Genomic DNA, 19,762 nt, shown 5'->3' on the forward strand with positions numbered 1-19,762 from the left:
GTATTATCTCTTCGACTGGCGTCTTAGGATTTTCTTGTCCCAAGTATTTTAAATTTTGTATATTTATATTTCTATTTGGCTTTTCGCCATTCTTTTTTGTTTTATTTTGCCGGTAAAATCTTCGGCTGGCGTTGTAGAACTTGTTTGTTCCACAATTTTAAAGTATTTTTTATTTTTAGTATTGCCGGTACTTTCTCCGGCTAGTGTCTTAGAATTGTCTTGTCCCAAGTAATACACATTTTCTATTTTAATATTTTGATATGTTTATATATTTATATTTATTGTTTATATTTATTTTATATTTTTTCCATTATTTCTGTTTTATTTTGCCTTTACTTCGGCTGGAGTTGTAGAACATTTTCGTTCCACAATATTTTTTCATAATTATTACTCTGCTGGTATAAATCTTCAGCTGGCGTTTTAGGACCTTTTTGTCCCAAAAAAATTTGTTTATATTTTTATATTTTAATATATATATGTAATTTTATATTTTTTACCATTATTTTTAATTTTATTTTGCCGGTAAAATCTTCGGCAGGCGCTTCAGGAGTCTCTGCTCCCAAAAAATGATGTTTTTCTTACATTTAACTTTATTTTTCAGTTTTTTTTTATATATATTTGTGAGTTTCATGAAATATATAGTAATACTCACAAAAATATAGTTAAATTTCGTTTTGCATACATATTAAAAATATTTAAATGGCATATATTTTGTAGCCTGTCTGTATTTAAATATATGTTTTGATCTTTTCCGGGAAAAGATACTCTTTTATTCTGGAGGGTCTGGAGTTCAGAATCGCAGAACTGAGTTTATATTATAAACCGGAGGGTCCCCCTTGCGGTAGTGAATCGCGGTTTTAAAAATATTTTATTATTTGGCTGGTCGAGCCTTCATTTAAAATTTTTAATATTTAATTTGATATAATTTGTATATATTTGATATACAATTTTTTTATTTTTATTTTTAAACACAGACAGTTGTGAGTGTCATGATTATTATTTTTATAATACTAAAACAACATAACTAAACATTTTGTACTTAATGCAATTAATTAATATAAGAGCTACTTACAACTATTTTGTTGTTGTTGAATTTGATGCTGCTGTTGAATATGTTGTTGTTGTTGTTAATCAGGTTGCTGCCTTTAAAATTTGTTACTGCTATTTCTGTTGCTGCTTTTACTGCTACTGCTGTTGCGTACGTTTGTTTGCTGTTCGCCCGTAATACGTGGCGCGTTCGATTGGCAGTTGGCACAAACACACACTCGAAATTTTTTCAATATTTTTCTAAGTGGCGCTGAGATTTTTTTGTTTATGTGTCTCTTTTTGGAATTAGCGTTTTTTCAAAATTTTTTGTTTTTACTTTTTTGTTGTAATGCGTTGCTTGTTGTTGTTTATGAGGTGCTGTATTCTTTTGCTGGAGCTCTTGCTGTCGTCCTTGAAGACATCAATTTATCCGTATGTGTAAAGTTGCTGCTCTACCACAGTCAGTTCATGTTCAATACACAGAACTTGCCAATTTCGGTTTGTTTTTCTCTTTTCTCCTCAGTAGAGGATACTTGATTTATTTTTCGACGGTAACACGGGGATTTTTGGTCCCCTTAAACGGTTACCGCCTAATCTTATTGTTTCATTTTGGTCCAACAGGAGTTTTGCGATACTCCTGGCAGGATCGCCAATTAATAGTTTGGTTTGAGTTTCGTGGGCAACCACGGGCAACTGCCTGTGGTCGACTGCCTGGTTTCCTTATTACATTTTCTTAAATACAATATTTTGCTTAAGCCTAGATACAAATATTAATCTTACATTCTAGGAAGTATATCTACAATCCACTTGAGATAGGACATATGTAGGACATATGTTACAAGTGGAAAGATTCATCTTACAATCTATGAGTTATATTTTTGGACCACCTAAGGCGGATAGTATTAGGAAAGTACCATATGGGTTACATATTTATAACAATACAATATGTTCATGTAATATGAACTGGTGGTATTAACTTGCACAGTCAAAAACGTGGTAAAAACGCAGAAATCAGCCATCTTTGCTTTGTTTTCATTTGAACAATGTTGCCATTGCCCAATACGCATATATAGTTTTGAGCACATCTTTGTTTTCAATTACAATTTTTTACAATATAAAATATCAAAACTGAAAACAAAAAATTAAAAATAGTTTATATATTTATAAATAATAGCATTTCACTCTGATTTTGAGTTATTTTAAGAAAATTTCAAACATATTGAACAGATTGAATTATAAAAGTTGATAATTACTGCAGTATATCGATATTGGCAACCCTGCGTTGTGAGAGAGCAATCAGCTACGACGTTTGCGGCGGCAAAATCCGGATTCTCACGTCAGCGTCACGTCAGAGAGAAGGGAGTAGCGTTTTTCACTGTTCAGTTACATTGCGCGCCCATAAGATAGGTCGTGCCAGCTGACACGACCCACGATTTTGCGTTTTTGACTGGCTAGCCTAGCAGTCGTAACCACAGTTTTAGCCTGTAACTTGAGCCGCGAGACTCACACATCATGGCGACCACTCAACAGCTATCCCTCCGACTGCGGCGCTGCTTAGTTTATGTATAGTAAGCGAATAGTAAGAAGCAGCAAGCCTCTTTGTTCGTTGCCTGCTAGCTGCGGCGTTGACTGAACCTTTGAACTCGCTGATAAGAAAATACAATTTTATAAGTTGTTGGGGTTACCAACTAAACGCAATCGCAATATTGTGCTGACCAAAGCCGATATGTACATATGTATACTCGTATGTACATAATTTGAGGCAGCGAAACACGAATAACGGTAGTTATGAAAATGCTAAGTGATATGAAATAAAATATATATACTCGTACGTATGTAGATATATGTAACTTTTTTGCACGTATTTATTTCGTAGAAGTAATAATTTCCATAAATATTGCTTTATAAGAAACTTACTGATCTATCTTTTAAGATCTCATACACGGCGAGATATTGTTAGAGGTGTCTAGGAACCTCTTTTTCAGAGTACCTTAGTTATCGGATTTGGCCGATTCCGAAAAATTATCAATAGAATATCAAAATACATCTATGTATGATTGTAAGAAACTTCGTCTTAAAATCGTTGATTCCAAATCGGCTTAATACCCATAGCCTCTTAATCAACGTCGTTCTGAATGATTCGTAGAACGTTTCGGCTCCTTGTAAATAAACCCGGTTTAATATATATATATGTATATATAAGGATCCAAGCAATTCTATATTAGGGTGATTTTGAACTATTCATTTTTTTCAATCCCATCATGAAATTTCCTTGGAAATACCCTGAAAATTTGAGCACTTAATATCAACATTAAGGACTGGACCAAGGCCTGTAAAAGTTTTCCATAGAAAATACAGGACAATCGTGATTTTTATCTTTAAATTTCTATAGCTCAGAGGAATTTCATGGCATCGCTTTGACTTTAGACACATATTCCTCAGAATTGAACACTCTACAAAAGTGCCCCTTGCGACAATGTCAAAACTCACACCGGCGAGGTAGTACGGGGCTCTAAACCTGATTTTTCCACGAAATTCGCATTTTTTTGTATATAACTCGTAAATGACAAGAGCAAGAGAAAAAATGTACATGACAAACTTGTGGGAAATTTTATTTGCAACAAAAAAGATTTGAGATCAAAATCACTATCATTAATACTTCTCGTGATATTTGGCCTTTTAAGATGGAAATGGAATTTTCATAAATTTTTTATTACGAGTATATTATCTCGTAAATGATAAGAGCTATAGAAAAAATGTTCATAACAAACTTGTAGGAAATTTTATTTGCAACAAAAAAGATCCAAGATCCAAATCGCTGTCATTAATACTTCTCGAGAAATTCGGCTGTAAGGCTGTATGGAATTTTCATAGATTTTTTTTTACATCCAAGAGCTGAGTACTATTTTAAATCTTAAACCTTGCGCGTTATTTCTTTACAATATGAATTTCCAGTGTGATCTCTATCTCAAGAGTCAGTCACTAACCTAACCTATTATGTATGTTGTGTAACAATAATGTAAGCTTACTAAATAGTAATAATATTCCGGAAGCTAAAGCTTTTAAAACGGCTTAGGAAGTGAGAAAAACTCGCCGACCAGCTATAGCTTGAAAGCGTCGGAAACGGTGCTAAGTGAATTTGTAGAGCTAAGTACAAATATTTTAAATGGTGACTCCTGCCAATCTATCACTATAGATGATTTTCGTGAGTATCCCTGAAGCATACTAAACACCACAGAAATATTTGCAGGTCTTACTTTTTTATAGTCACAAAATCTGCATTCAAGACGTTTGTTAACGGCGTTGTGCTTTCCATTCTTTATGAGTTGTCGGGCTGTTTCGCTTCTCTCAATTATATGACTTCGATATTTACTGCATCTGGTTCGGTAATGGATCCACACTTCTGTACAAATATCTTTGCCATCACGCTTATTGTCGGTTGTTGTCCTTACTATTGCGATTCCTTCTAGTAACTATTACGAATCTATTTTTCTTAGTGAAACATTCTTTCTTTTAACTACTAAGAAATCTAGGGAGCTATTTTGTTGAAATTTTAAGATAGCGTTATGGAGATAAAGTGCGTTTAGGCGATTAACGCCGATAAATTTCTATCATGAGAATATATCCGTAGACTTAGAGCAGAAAGAAGACGCTGAGATCAATGTAAAGAAATTTTCCAATAATTTTCGAAAAAAATTTACATTCTAACAGCAGCACATATCACCTTTCATATTCATTCTTCGGGCCGTCTTTCGCAAATCTGAAGTGAAAAATTAAATAAAATAAAAACACATGTGGAGGCAGTCAAAAATTAATGTATATTATTTAATGAATAAAAGTATTTTTTCTCAATCGCAATTATTTGCAATAATTTTGTTTAGGATTTTCTGCATAATCAATGCAACATCATTTTCAAAGCATGTTAATCCATTTGTCATGAAACATATCCAATTTCTGGTAAAAATAGAGATATGATGTGTCTGTAAGTATTTTCATTTATAGAAATGCATATGTGTTTACAGAAGGTACTTATACATACGTACATATTGTGCATCCACTTGGCAGCCTCCCACCGTTAGGTGCGGCGTTACATAGGCAATTTCACTACTACAACAATAACAACTTGGAGTGGCAATCACCCACCCACCACAAAACGAATTTTCTACTTTGCAACATTTTCAACATTTATTAAACGCTGCAACACCATTTTCCAGCAGCATTTCAGCATTTCAAAATTTCAAAGAGAATTTTCGTTAAATACAAAGGGCGGACGCTGAGTGATGCCTTGCATGCTTTTCTATTTTGATTTTGCCTCGATTAACATTTTCGACATGAGCATAATCGCCATAACCTATTGCTCACAAATTAGCCACAAATGTTGCTGGCTGACGAACGCCTTCACCAACAATTTTGACCACTTGTAAGTGATGCATGGGCCAGCACAGCAGCCGCTTGAACCGATACGAACCAGAGAGCTGCAACGATCACAATTTTTTCAATCATACCCGATCATTGACTCAGATTTTTTGTGACGGAAAACTTTGCTTCAACAAAAATGAATGATCGTAAGCGAACGTGCTCAAAGCGAACAATCAGTTTCAATCACTGTTGCTTGTTTCGTAATGATTTTTCTCGATCGAACGCCTTGAGTGAGCAGCAAAGAATGTTCGAGAATGCTGCTTGCATTCCGATCGATCACAATCATACCGTTTGGTCATACCGGGTGGTTCCTGCCAGCAGCGCAGTCGCAGCGTTCTTTTTCTTTAGCTGGAAATATTATAACTGAAAAAAGAAATAGGCTCGGACCATGTTCAGTTGAAAGATTATTTTTTTTAAATTCATTTTATAAAAGTTTTAGCGATTAAGATTGAAACCAGAAAATAAACCTTTTTTTAATTTTAAGTTTTTGTGGATCTCAATGAAGAAGTGATTAAAATTAGAAATTTGTGTTCCCTAAGCATTACCATTGTTTATTAATTTTAAGCATTAATTGAATTTTAGTTTTGAGCGTTAAACATGAAATATATGCAGTAATGCTCTGGTTAATTTTATGCATCGCAACTTGTTTCTGTTAAAACACATAAATATAAACTATGCACATACATACATACATATTCGCAGGGCAATTCTCGATCTGATTGGTTCAATCACAATCAATTCAAACGCACAGTTGATCGATGTCTGAGTTTTCGTGCATCGTTGGACTTGATCGTCTTTTTCTGTACAATCATTTCCAATCATCATACCGGAACCAACCAATCAGATTCAATCAGTAAGCAGAGCAATCAAATCAACTGATTGAACTCCTTCGTTTTGAGCACGAAACTCGATCGAACAATTTTGTTGCGAACCGCTGTGCTGAGTTGTGACCGTTTTGAGAGAGGCTACTCAAACCGGATCGATCATACTCAATGCTGGTCTCTGATACGAACACACAGTTGGTGGCAGCGTTTGGCCGACATAGAGCACCGCTGTAATTGAGAGGTGATCGCCGCCGATGATGATCGTGCAGCAGTTTAAATTTGCAGTAATTTTGTGTCGATCGAAGTACATATAAACAGAAAATAATACAAATCGACACGATGTTTGCAGTTAGCGAAAACTCTCAGTCACTAACATATTCATCAATACTTAGGTATATATGCTGCTGTATTTAGATGTTTTATGACCAAGTCATCTGCCATTCCCACGCCCAGTCCAATTTTGTATAGAACAGTGGTGCGCACGCCTCAATACTACTACATTTTACGTTTGCGCTGCACAAACATTGCTATAGATTTTCGCTGCCATGTACGCTGAACAAATTTCTACTGTAATTTTTTTTTTTTTACATTCAGGGAAAAAAATTATTGGCAAATTTGGAAAAAAATATCAGAAATATTTATTGAATTCTTTTTGTGTAATACTTGAAAATTTATAAAGTCGTTGACTAAATGGCTCGCTTCGATAATACATCATCAATATTGAGTTCCCCTTTATACTCCTGAACAGTAGTGTACATTTATTGCAACGACTTAATGTTTTGTAACACAAAACACGCTTCCCCTTCATCAGTTTCAATAAAAAAATAATTTTCTTGCCATTCGCTTGAAAATATTTTAAAAATTCGAAGTGTTTCTGTCAGTGTATTCTTTGTGTTGACCTAGCGTACGTGTTCAGCCGATTTTTCGCAGTAGCAGAATTATCAGTCAAACACGCGTGTTTGGATTTTTTTTGCGTTGAGCGCCACTGATTTACATACATACACACTAGGGTGATTAAAATTTTATTTTTTTTTCGATTGGTGCTCGGAAAAATAAGTTCCTAGACACCTCTAAGAAAGCCTCTCCAAATATGAGTATTTAATTGTAACGGGAAGGTCCTCCTACATACAGTTTTCTATTTTTTCTTATTATCAGATAGAAAAAATTATATCTCCAACTACTTGAAAAAATATCTTGTTCCTTAGATTTTATAGGAAATTGAATGCTCTAAACAAAGGCCTCTTATGATTTTTTCGTAAACCTAACCGTTTAAAAGATTTGAACAGTTAACTTAATCGAAAAATCATATGAGAACATTTTAATAGGGCAGTAAATTTCCTACACCTTCCGGTTACAATTAGAAACTCTTATTTGGAGAGACTTTCTTAGAGGTGTCTAGGAACTTATTTTTCCGAGTACCAATCGAAAAAAAAAAAAAATTTTTCAATCACCCTAATACACACCAGTGATCTGAAGTGAATAGTTGGCTTATGATTACACTCTCATATTCATGAATCACCCCCAATGTTCATTCATACTTACTCTCACTAAAAATATTAACTTCTCACAATCACATGGCTTGCTTGTATAATAATGAGTGTGAATACGTCTCACAATCACTTATCGCTTACACTTGGCTTGGCTTGCTTCTCTGTATACAATTGTTTGAGCTATTCGTTGCTTACCATTAGATGAGTTGAAAGGCTCATGAATACATTCACTAATAAGTGGCTCATTGTTTATTCATGAATACATTCACAAATTCCGTGCCTATTCAAAATATATTTTATACCTACGCGGAGGGGTTTTAAAAGGAACGAAACTTCAATTTTTCGATTAAAAACGATATGCGGAGTAGTTCATACAGACATTCCAACAATAGTCAGCTTTAAACGTAACATATCAACATATATCGACAGCGTATGGCTTGTTGATATTGAAGCTGTAAAGCATTTCTGCATTGAGGAGATATCAGGCAATATTGAATTTTACACGTCCGAACACAAGGAGACCCCACAAATTCCATCTTCACCAATTACTTCAACATCAAATACGTCTTCACCTGCAAATGACCTGAACTTCTTTTTTCCAAATATTTCAAACATGGGCGCGCAGGAACGTATCGAAGATGAGTTAGATCGCTATTTTACAGAAAGAGTACAATTTGGTAATGACTTTGACGCAATTCAATGGTGGAAGCAACATACAACTAACTTTCCACGCAAATCAAAACTTGCACTTAAAATATTAACTATACCTGCAAGTAGTGCGACGTCTGAACGTGTATTTTCCTTGGCAGGCAATTTAATGACTGATAAAAGAAATCGTCTTGCACCCAAAACCATAGATAATATAATATTCCTGAATTCTATATTTAAGACTACTAATATGACAATAAGACCTTAGAAACTTAAAAAACAAAAATATTTTATACATATTTAGAAGCTATACTTGTATCTTTGGAGTTGAATCTTACGTATGTACATAAATCTTGAAGTAAATGTTATGCTTAGTATTTCTATTTTTTACCGAAATTAACTGAAGTGTGTTATTTTGTTAATAATTCATGTAATTTTTATACCATTAAACTGACGTGATTTTTATTTTTAATTTTAATTCCATTGAAAGGAACTGGAAATAATAGAGAAAATTAACACAAAATATGAAAATCCAGTTTCTTAATTCATTTTATCTAGTCATTACGTATATTAGAACCAGTTACAAAATCCTTGTTGTTATACAATAATATAATAGTAACTCTTACTAATTTCGTAAGGGATTTCTTAGCCTTTGGTTCATAGCGTTACGGCTCAAGTGGCGCAAGTGGCTTGCGCACAATTGAGCTTCTTCGTATATTCACAAGTGTTTTGTATTCATGAATGTCAGAGAATCCTAATCAAAGATTCATAAGTATTGTGAGCTCATAAGCAAACACTTGTGAATATATGCTTCATACAAGCTAAGCAACTCACAAGCCAAAACTCTCTCTCTCATAATTGTAAGTGAGCAGTATCCACACTTATACTCATTCCGTGAATAATTTGCTTGCTTCGTACTCAATTTTTCGCAAGTGGCTCAAACTTGTGTTTAACTCATTCACTGCAGATCACTGGTCAGCACTAAATCATAGTTCGTCTAGTGATGACTCTGATTGGGTGTGCCCGCCTGTCACTAGAACAGCTTTCCAAAAAGGTATAGCATGACCCGATGCGACGAATAAAACTAGAACTACAAGCTTTCAGCGCCAACTAGCGAAAATACCGCAAGAATTTTTTGACAAACTACTATGTTTTACTCTTAACAGCGCATCTTTGTGCCTAAAATATGTACATATGTATGTACATAGATAAATTTGAACGAAAACTTGGTTTAGCCCCTATATAAATAATATCAGGATTTTCAAACATCCGACCGACTTTATCAAGGATAAAAAGGATATGGTCGGATAGAGGAGATTATCCTGATCAAGGATATATATGATTATTGCCGCAGGGGGCTTATAGTTTCCGAGATATTCGCGTTTAAGGTTGAAAATTTGCAATATTTTAATTACATATTTTCGATATATAAAATTAATTTTGCACTTAAGTATATTTTTCACTTTTATATCCACTAGCACTTCACTAATTCATTTGTACTCATTTATTTTATATAATATAGTGCAAATATAGCTTTTAATATACATTTAAATTATTGTTGAGTTATGATTATTTAAGAATAACAAGTGAATTACAAACTGTCAAATAATCAGTGTTACCTTATCGACATCGATCTTCGGCCGCTCTTCAAAAAAAATAACCCTGGTCGGTCCAACACCGGGTGTATATATTGTTTGTAATTCATTTGTTATTTTTAAATAATCATAATTCAACAATAATTTAAATGTATATTAAAAGCTGTATTTGCACTATATTATATAAAATAAATGTGTCCAAATGAATAAATGATTTGTTAGTGTATATAAAATTGAAAAATATAAGTGCAAAATTAATTTTATATATCGAAAATATGTGATTAAAATATTGCAAATTTTCAACTTTAAACGCGAATTTCTCGGAAACTATAAGCCTCCTGCGGCTATAACCATACCCATTTTATTCCCGAAATCCTGGGACAGTATACTAAAGCCGACCCTTATATAGATACAGATGCGCGCAATAAAATAGTAGTGGGCAATAAAGTTAGCGAACAATTTTTTTAAGTTAATTGTTTTTATTATCCATAATATGTAAGTTTCACAGTTTTTATTTTCACAATATAACTTTTACTAAGCACTTCTATTTCATTGCTCAGAGCTGTACATACACATATTGGTCAGGTACTGAAAACGAGTTTTGGTATAAATGGGGAATGTGTTGGTAGGGGAACTTCTCTAGAGGAGGAATATGCAAAAATAATTAGGGGTTTCACATAGTCTTATAAAGTGATAAGTTATAACGATCCGAAAACATAGCGTTCAGAGTTGTATTTGCGTAAACTTATTTTAGTATGCAATGCAACAACAAATTTTTGTAGCTAGTATAAAAATTTATGATTTTACGATGCTTTATGACACGTTGTGAGAACCCCAAATGTTGCTAACACTTATGTATGTATGTACATTTTATTAAATATTCGCAATCAAAACTTCAAAAATTTGTATTAACGCATGGTATTTCTCAATGTTAAGTAATTTTTTCACATTTTTCACTTTGTATATTGAAATATACACTTTAAATATAGAAATAAATACAAATTTGACTTTTATTTTGTTATTTTTTACCTAAATTTATAAATTTAAAAATCACTTAGCACACTCATGGAAGAAGAGGTTAGAGCTTTTACAATTAGGAGGAAAATAAACTTTGCTACATTTTAAAAACCAAATATGAAGGATATTTCAGAGACAGCGTTTTTATTGTAAGTACTTTTGTGTGATTTTTTTCTTTATTATCTATAAAAATAATCCTTCCAACATTTTCGCGTAGTACTTTTTCTCCATACTTTGCACTTTATTACATAATATTGTTACAAAAAGTAGTATTAAGTTGTATTTGTATTACTATATGCATCCCTGATTATGAACAATAGCTGTAGGTATATGGAATAGCATTTGTCTTGTTGTAGACATCTGGCGCCACACTGTCTGCTCGTCTAGTTAAACAATTGCTGAGTCTGGCGCCGCGACTGTCTGCTTGCGTCTGGCGCCGTATAGCCGTATGTTCTGGTAATTTCCAGACGCGATATTCTAGAAGGACACGTCGGCATCAGCGAGAAGTGCGTGGCTATAGCCGTATGTTCTGGTAATTTCCAGACGCGATATTCTAGAAGGACACGTCGGCATCAGCGAGAAGTGCGTGGCTATATAAGCCGTGGCAGCGCCAACGTAATCAATCAGTGCTAAGAGTAAACTGCTATAGTGTAGAAGAGTTGTGAAATAAAGTGTTGTTGAATTAAATTAAACAGTGTTGATTTTATTTGTCAATCCAGAGATACGGACCTAACAAAGTAAACTAGCAAGAGTAAATTCGTAACAATATGATTATATGATGTTATTTATTGGTTTGTTATATTTAAATAAGAAAATATACATATGTAAATATGTATGGAAAGATTATTTATACTCAACTTATAGCGGGATTCTGTAACCAGTCTCTAGTCTCTATTTGAGACATTTTGAGGCAAAGTCTCAATTTGAGACTAGTTACTATTCACTAAATAGTCTCTAGCGTTAGTCTCAATATATTGAGACCTGGTAGTTAGCCGGTCACAAAACTAAAAAAAGCTCTTGTCTGCCATTTTGAATATACTGAACAGAGATCATCATAGATATTAATCGATTGTCGTATTTTTATATTTTGTAAGCAACTCAGACACGAAAAAGTTAAAAATAAATAAATTTTACATAAATTTCGTAAATGTTATGAAACAAAGTCAACATATATTTTCATTTTTATTGATAATTATGTTTTTTGACGATGTTATAGAAAATTTAATACTTGTTATCGACATATTTATTTCCATTCAAGTGTAAAAACATCTCTGAATGATGAAATGTAATAGACTTTGTGACTGGCACTTACAGAATAGCAAAATCGTCTCAAGTCTCAAAAATTGTCTCTAACTCAAAATCTCAAATTTAGAGACTTGAGACTGTCTCACGTTACAGAATCCCACGGTTAATTTGGAATACAATTTATACAAATTTCCTCATAATTGTTAGCACATAAATAATGTCCATAACGAGTGTAAAATGTAATTTTTAAAAAGCATATTTCTTATTTAAAAACCTACAAAAAATATAAAATGTGAATTTGTTTAAATATTTACAGTAGATTTGAAGTTAAAAATGTGCATAAATACATTCATCACACATGTAATGAAATAGCTTTTTGAAATGTTCCACTTTTTGGAGTTTTTGAACTTTAAAGGCGAATATCTCATAAACTATCCGTTTGCGGTAGCTATAATCCTATACATTTTTTAATTAGAAGGACTTCCTTCCCTCCTTCCAAAGATATCGGAATGTATAGGAGGATTAAAAAATGTTAAATATGCTATTAGGATATGACGATGCACCTAAGCATTTATGGACGGTTCCACTGCCAAGGGGAAGATGCTGCATTAGCAGCTGCGTGTCAAGGCAGGCGACACTCTTCGAATTCCCCAAAAGTGAAGATGTTGGACAGAGTTGGGCAAAGGCTTGCAACATAGTCGCATCGCCTTCCGATTCCCTATTTATTTGTCGCAACTATTTTGAAACAGATCGTGTCACTAAATTCAAACTTTTGCCTGGAGCTTTTTCTTGTTTAAGATTAGAGTCAGCACTAAATCATAGCTCGTCTAGTGGTGACTCTGATTGGGTGTGCTCGCCCGTCACTAGAACATACATATGTTCGTCCAAAGGTAGCTGTAGGAGATAGTGAAGAGGACGACATAACGTTGATGGAATTTGAGAAATATTCCATCCTAGAAGAAAAAAGATTAGGATTACGGTCAGAAAGTAACTGCGAATGCTTTGCATTAGACAGCCGCGAGCGATTTGCTCGATCCGCGCGTTATCAAAGTAATGCGCTGAAATTAAATAAAAAGGTCAAAGAGTTAGAGGGTTATTGAGGATTTAGAAAAAAAAATAATAAAGAACTACAAAAACGTGCAATAGTTGCGGATGAGAATTCCAGCCATGATGCTATTACATTCGCTAGGATGATCGTCACGAAACACACTTTTTTAGTGACATTGAAAAGACATTGGCACAAAATATTAATTATATATCCACCAAAGCTTATAGTTTCATGCGTGACGATTTAGGTTTCTCTTTACCGAGTAAAAGTAAAATTTAGGCAAAATCGCCAAAAATATGTCCGTTCTAGAACGTAGTTGCGTTCTTTTATTTGATGAAATCATCATAAAGTCCGACCTAACTTACAATAGAGTTAGGGATATTATTGATGGGTTTGTAGACTATGGGCAAGGCCATCGGGAAATGAAAATAGGAAATAAGTGTTGTTTTTTTTATGGTAAAAGGGTTAAGTTCAAGTTGGAAATACATATGTATGTGTTTTCAAACTACAGCTATGGATAGAGAAATAGCGTATCTTTAGTATGCATTATATTAATTGTTATCCCATAAAAAATTAAGAGGTAGTCGTACATATTCTTATGCCGTTCTTGTGCTGTTATTCTCTGTTTTTACAACTCCACTAAAAAAATTCCGTTATCCCTTGTGTTTATTTGTTTTTGCGTTACTTTACTCAATCTGCATACTATTTCGTTGGACACCAAAGTAGCGAACTTTTGTTTTCACCGTCAACTAAGACAGTTATTGTTTAGTGCTTTCAATAAATTCTTTTTAATTGCATTTAAAAATATAATTTCTTTCGTTAAAATCGTTATTGTGGAAGAAAATGAGTAGAGGACCTCACTGCTCATTTGAAAAAAAAATTATTTGGGACCTTTATCGGAAAAAACAAACCAAAATTGCAGAAATTCTAGCTTGTTCTAGAAAGATGGTGTATAACGTCATTAAATGTATTAGTACAGACCCAAATATGCTAATTAGGAAGAAAATGCGAAAGATGAAAGCATGGGAATGTAACTCGCGTCAGCAGAAAAAAAACCACTACTGTCGCAGAAAAATATTAAAGCACGATTGTCATTTGCAAACGCCCATACATGCAAAGGCGTAAATTTCTGGAAAAGAATCTTGTTTTCTGATGAGACAAAAATTAATTTGATTGGACCTGATGGGAAGACATTTGTTCATCGAGAAAAAAACCAAGCATACAATCCCCGGTACCCTCTGCTAATGGTAGGCACCTTGCCGCTGTGCAGAGGCTTAGTCGCAAGGCATACTCGGCGTCCCCCAACCGGTGTGGATGGTGTTGGCTGGCACTATCCAGACAGGTTGTCGGGCGCTGCATGCGGGCGGCGACCAAGGACTACCACCTCCTAATCCAGGGTGTCATGCGACCCGTGCCCATTGGATGATTTGCAGCCAGGAGGAATATTCGGCTGTATTCTAACGGAGCCTCCCTAACACCGGGCCGAATTGGGGTGTAACTGTGGCCTTACCGCGCCAAGGGGCTCTGGCGTGGCGGACCCCCTAGTTCCCCATTAAACAAAAAGACCCGACAGCTCACCCCGTTGAGCCAAGGGTCGTACTAACAAGATGGATCCAAATACAAACATAAAAACACCAACAACTACAAACTACGATGAATCGAAAAGGCAACGAATTAGGACAACGGATACGGAACACGACAGGGAGAAGGAGAAAGCAGGCGGAGCAGCTGGAGGCCGGGGAGGTCAGGGAGCTAAATGGAAGTTTATCTACCTTGATGCTCTCTCGCCAGAAGAGCGGGCGCTGTTCGATGAGCATGCCAGGGAGGATGAAGACGACATGCCCTCTTGCAGCGGCGCCCGGCGCTCAACAGACATCACGACCGCGGATGCACGCAGGAGGAGAAAGAGGCGCAGGAGGGGAGGGCAGAGATCTCTCCCAACGGCGGACAGACCCGGCGGACAGACCCGGCACCATGAGCGGTGCCTGCCTCAAATGGTATCTGCGGTACCTCCGGGATGGGATGACCCCCGAAGCGGTGGAATCCCTGGCCAAGCGACGATACGCGGATACCGGGATATCCCCAACAAGGGAACGTGGCAAGGCAGCGTCGGAGAGTGCGCAAGGCAGTCGGTCAATAGACCGTGGCCAGGTTAGTGCATAACTGACCGAAATGCGTGGTGACGGGAAGGCGGTAACCTTTGCAGAGACCGTGAAGAGGAAGAGCGGTCAGCTGACACCACAGGCGCCCGCCAGTTCGAAAAGGCTGAGGGACTGCAGCAGGAGAGCCGAAGGACAACCATCACCACCGGCTCCTCCCCGGGTGGAGGAGGGACGGCGCAGGTATGCGGATGCTGTCAAAGGCATCCGCATGGCTGTACTGCCTCAAGCCTACCCGGCGGTGTCGTTGGAGTCGGAGCAGCTCACGGTGCTCCAGAACCTCCTCCTGGGAGAGGTAGCCGGCGGAGCCGAATACGCGGCGTCCTTCCTCGGGGTGGAATTTAGAGGTGGCATGCTACAGGTGGACTCCAATGATGAGTCGTCCGCCGACTGGCTGCTGGAATTTACCCCAAAGTTAGGTGGGTGGACCGGTCTAGTCCTCTGTGCAAAAAGGGCGGAGGACCTGCCGGTCATGCACAGGATAACGGTGTTCCTCCCCCGCAGCGATGACAAGCCGTACCTGTTCGCCCTGAATCTAATTAAAAATCAAAACTGGGGTCTTAGCATTGCGGCCTGGCGCGTCGTCAGCAGCCAGCTAGAAGAGAAAGGAGAGTTACGAGGATGGAGACTGTACCTGTACATCGATGACGAATCGTACAGTTACGTACGTGCAGCGAGCTTCCGCCTGTTCTACAGGTTCAGCATGGTGGTCATGAGGCCGCACAAACCCGTGACCACAGGAAGCAAGGAGGACGGGAAGACTGCCACTCAGCCGAGTGGTAGCGGGTCAAAACAGACAACAATGATGGCAAGCAAGGTGGTAGAGAGCATGCAGGTGGACGCCGTGGCAAAACAACCGGGCGTGAGCAGGGTTGAGCAGACCACGGGGGTCGCTACCGCTGACGTCCTGGATGCCCAGGAAGCCGAGCTACCCTCCACCCAGGAACTCCTAGAGGGACTAGAGGACCACGACCATGTGGACAGCAGCGCGAACGACGGAGGGGATGTGGACATGCCCCCCCTCGAGCCACTACCTTAATGGCCGTCGACGTGGAAGTTGCCCAAGTGAACCTGCATCACGCGGCGGGTGGCCTCAGCAGTGATTACGAGCAGGTGCACAGCGGATAAGTTGGGCGTTCTGTTGATCCAAGAACCATGGGTCTACAAAGGAGAGGTCAAAGGCTGGTTCCTGACGCAGGAGCAAAAGCTTCGTCCTGGCATCAGCCTACTTCCCAGGGGAGACAGCAGCAGCACCCCCTGAGGGGGTGATTAGGCTCGTGGAGTACTGCAAGAGGTACAGGCTGCCCCTCATCATCGAATGTGATTCGAATGCTCACCATGTGGAATGGGGGAGCACGGATTGCAACGCAAGGGGTGAGTCTCTACTAGAATATGTATTAGGTAGTAATTTAGCAATTGAGAATGTGGGTTGTGAACCCACTTTTATAACTATAAGCAGGAGGGAGGTGCTGGACATCACCTTCAGCAGCGAGCATGCTAACGGATGGGTCTCAGGGTGGAGGGTTTCAACGGAGCCCTCCCTGTCAGACTACAGGATAGTAAAGTTCGCACTGAAGGTGGAGGTCAGGCAACTTCCCCCCAGACGCAACCCTCGAAGAACAAACTGGGGTGCCTTCAGGGAAAACTAAAGGATGAGTTACATAGGGAGAGTCAGATCGATGATAGCGTTACGGGCCTGGGGATAGAGAGCAGGGTGTTGGCACTGAATGTGTCAATCACTAAAGCCTACAACGGTAGCTGTCCCCAAATAGCGCCCACAGATAGACGCAACTGTCCCTGGTGGACATGAAAGCTCGCAGACCTCAGGAAGAAAGTATGCAGCCTATTTAACAAGGCGAAGCGTACAGGGGTCTGGGAGGAGTACAGGCGCTACCTAACCCTATACAATAAGGAGATTAGGTCAGCAAAACAAAACAGTTTTAGGAGTTTCTGTGAAAAGGTCTCCTCCACACCAAAAGCGGCGCGGCTGCACAAAGCTCTGGCCAGTGGGAAGACCAGCACGGAACTGGCTATCAAAAGGAGTGACGGGACGTTTACGATCAGCGCGGAGGACAGAGCGTCAGAGCTTCGTCTCCGGGGGTGGATGGCATCTTCCCGGCGTTTTTGCAACAGGGCGAGCAGCTGCTGCTACCTCACCTTGTTCGGCTGCTAAGGGAGAGCCTTGCACTGGCGTACATCCCGGACCCAAGGAAGACGGCAGAGGTGATCTTCATACCCAAAGCAGGAAGGACGGACTACTCTCTGGCCATATCCTACAGGCCGATCAGTCTAACCTCCTTCCTGCTGAAGGCGATGGAAAAGATCATTGACAACAATATGAGGTCGACGGCGCTGAAAACTGCACCCCTGCATGCTGCTCAGCATGCATACAGAGCGGGAAGATCAACCAGTACGGCTCTGTACCAGTTGACCTCGGAGATCGAGAGCTCACTGGAGTAAGGGGAGGTAATGATATGTGCCTTTTTAGATATCGAAGGTGCCTTTGGCAACACATCTCACAGGAGTGTAGCCAGGGCACTGGAGAGAAGAAAGGTGGCTGCACCGGTGCGTAGATGGATTGATGCTGTGCTGCGCACCAGTATAGCCGAGACCAAAGTAGGCAAGTAGGCGATTCGTCTTGGTGCGACAAGAGGATGCCCACAGGGAGGTGTGGAGGAGGTGTGGACGACATTGTGATATTAGCAAGAGGTAAATTTGAGGATACTCTCTGTGACCTAGTACAACGAGGTCTAAATCTGGCAAAGGGGTGGTGTAGGGGAGTTGAATTAAACATCAACCCCTCGAAGACAACCATAGTCCCTTTTACAAGGCGCAGGTCCCTACCCGGCCTGAGGAACATCACACTTGGGGGCAGAGAGATTGAAATGACTAACAAGGTTAAATACCTGGGTCTCACTCTGGATTCTACCCTGCAGATAACAGCAGAGGGTTGTGGCAAAGGCAAGATAATTTCGTCCCAGAGGATGGAGAGGATAAGTGGCAATGTTTCTATTGCCCTCCTCCCGAGGGACGGCATTAGCAAAACAACCCATTTAACGAAAAGGTTACCCTCGGTAGCAAGAGTGAGTGGAATGACCCCACTCTTGAGCAAATGCTAAGGTATAGTACATTGAGGTGGTACGGTCGACGGCTCGAAGACGGCGGAAGGAACAGGTGTGGGTATTGCGGGTCCGCGTACCAAGCTCTCCATTCCGATGGGGAGTTTTCTGAGCATTTTCCAAGCCGAAGTTCTGGCCATAAGTCGGTGTATTGAGATAAACCTCCTCCGCAAATATCGCAACGAGCGAATAGCTGTACTCAGCGGTAGTCAAGCGGCACTAAAAGCGATCTCTTCCTACGAGATCAAATCGCTACTAGTGCAGGAGTGTAGAAGAAGGCTTGGCAACCTAGCCGAAAAGAACCGGGTACACCTGATCTGGGTGAGCCTGAAACCCTATCTATCTATCTATCTATCCCCGGTACACTACAAAGACGGTAAAACACGGTGGAGGTAACTTGAAAGTTTAGGGATCGTTTTCTTGGCGTGGAGTCGGACCATTAGTAAGAATAACCGGTAATATGGATAAGTTTTTTTATCTGGAAATACTAAGGAATACAATGGAACCATATTCCTTTGGTTCATGCCGCTAAACTGGATATTTATTCAGGATAACGACCCAAAACATACAGCCAAAGTGGTGAAAGATTGATTTTTCAAAGAAAAAATTGCAGTTCTTGATTGGCCGGCACAAAGCCCTGACCTTAACCCTTTCAGCCCCAAAGTTGCTTATAAGCAACTTCTATGTTTGACATCGTCTAAAAAGTCGAATACACAAAAATCTCATTAAAATACACATATGGTTGATCAATTTGAATTCGGGGAATACCAAAGTAACAAGAACATAACGGTTGTGTCATGTTCAATCATGTTATGGCTCATTATTCGAAGCGAAGTTGAGCGTGGCGGTCGTGCGAAAGTTTTGAAGCATATTATTAAAAAATAATTAAAATACTTAAAAGATAAATTTAAAAAAAATAATTAGACAGTTTTACGAATAAATAGTGGAAGAAAAAAATACAAGTGAAAAAATTAGAAAATATTTTTCTATTGTACCGCTAGAATTTTTTGCTTGTGCAAGTTGCTTATAAGCAACTTTGGGCGTTTAGGTCATTCAAATATTAAAATGAGTAAAGCACGAAAAGGGCTGTGTAATGAAGACCTACAGCAGATTTTGCAGATAGACTGGAACACATCTTCTGACGAAGAGTGTGACGAAGACGATGAAGAGTT

General features: G+C 38.4%; 2 protein-coding genes across 4 annotated transcripts in view; both read left to right on the top strand.

Annotated features, from left to right (window-relative positions):
* Window positions 1-19,762, top strand: part of LOC105221910 (facilitated trehalose transporter Tret1) — a 166,625-nt gene that overhangs the window by 26,613 nt on the left and 120,250 nt on the right. Inside the window, exon 1 of one of the 3 annotated variants that reach the window (XM_049455192.1) lies at window positions 11,269-11,345. The exons of the other annotated variants lie outside the window; for them this stretch is intronic. The gene's annotated coding sequence lies outside the window, so the exon portion shown is untranslated. Of the gene's footprint in view, window positions 1-11,268; window positions 11,346-19,762 lie in introns of those variants that run through there. 3 annotated transcript variants of the gene reach the window in all.
* LOC125778303 (uncharacterized) overlaps window positions 1-19,762 on the top strand; it is a 47,612-nt gene that overhangs the window by 15,073 nt on the left and 12,777 nt on the right. The gene's annotated exons all lie outside the window — the stretch shown is intronic.

This window comes from Bactrocera dorsalis, chromosome 4 (genome assembly GCF_023373825.1).
Source record: "Bactrocera dorsalis isolate Fly_Bdor chromosome 4, ASM2337382v1, whole genome shotgun sequence".
Lineage (NCBI taxonomy): Eukaryota > Metazoa > Arthropoda > Insecta > Diptera > Tephritidae > Bactrocera > Bactrocera dorsalis.